The following is a 974-nucleotide window of genomic DNA, read 5'->3' as shown; positions in this document are numbered from 1 at the left end:
ATTCACAGGTGATATGATGTTGTTCTACAATGTCTTGTCTGTAACTGACTCATAAAATGCCTCACCACTTCTTCTATGAGATTTACACTGTTATCAGTTAGAATCTCACATGGCATTTCATAGATGATATAGATCTCATTATGTAGAAACTTCATCATCATCTTCTTCATCATCTCTGAAACTGCTTTTGCAACTGGCTAGTCAGTAGCATAATCAATAGCAGTGATTATTCATCAATTTCTATTTGATGTTCATAACAATATGTCTATGAGGTTCACTTCTCATTATTTGAACAGTTGTATTATACACTTCATCTGATATTATACTTTCTCACATTCTAATTCTTTCTTAGATTCTTTCATGATCTGATAATTCAGGCACTTGTGAGTGTACATCTGAATATTCTCAGTCATGCTTGATCAGTACACTCTTGATTCAAGTACACTCATAAGTTCAGAGCTTTCTAAGTGACTGAATTCTTTATGCATGTGAGTCACTAAGTCATGTCAAAATGAAGATTCTAGATAGGGAGCTTCTGCATATTCTAGATTGCAGTAAAGCATAACATCATTTTTCAATTTCCTCAGCTTGAAGTTCAGAAGCATCTCTTCTACTACTTTCACAAGACACTTATCATTCAACACCTTATCATTCTTCAAGCAAGAGATTATGATGTTCACTCATTCTGATTCCTTGCATCCTCTCAGTGTGTTTAACATGAACATTTCTTGTGCCTGATTTGCAGAACTCTCACTCATGAAATCAGGTCTGTGACTTATTGTATCAGGCATCACAGCATTCAATCTCTTTCAGTATTTGATATGAAGATCATACACTTAAAACTCTGAGATTCAATATGCTAAGTGTTTGAAAGGTTTTATCATTAATTGTAGATAGATAAGGCTTTTATAATCTGTGATCATCATTGTTGTATGTCTGTTATTGATATATCTATTCTACAACATCAGTATATG

This window comes from Blastomyces dermatitidis (genome assembly GCF_000003525.1).
Source record: "Blastomyces dermatitidis ER-3 genomic scaffold supercont1.11, whole genome shotgun sequence".
Taxonomy (NCBI): Eukaryota; Fungi; Ascomycota; class Eurotiomycetes; order Onygenales; family Ajellomycetaceae; genus Blastomyces; species Blastomyces dermatitidis.
The sequence above is the reverse complement of the archived record's forward strand: the minus strand, read 5'-3'. Positions refer to the sequence as shown.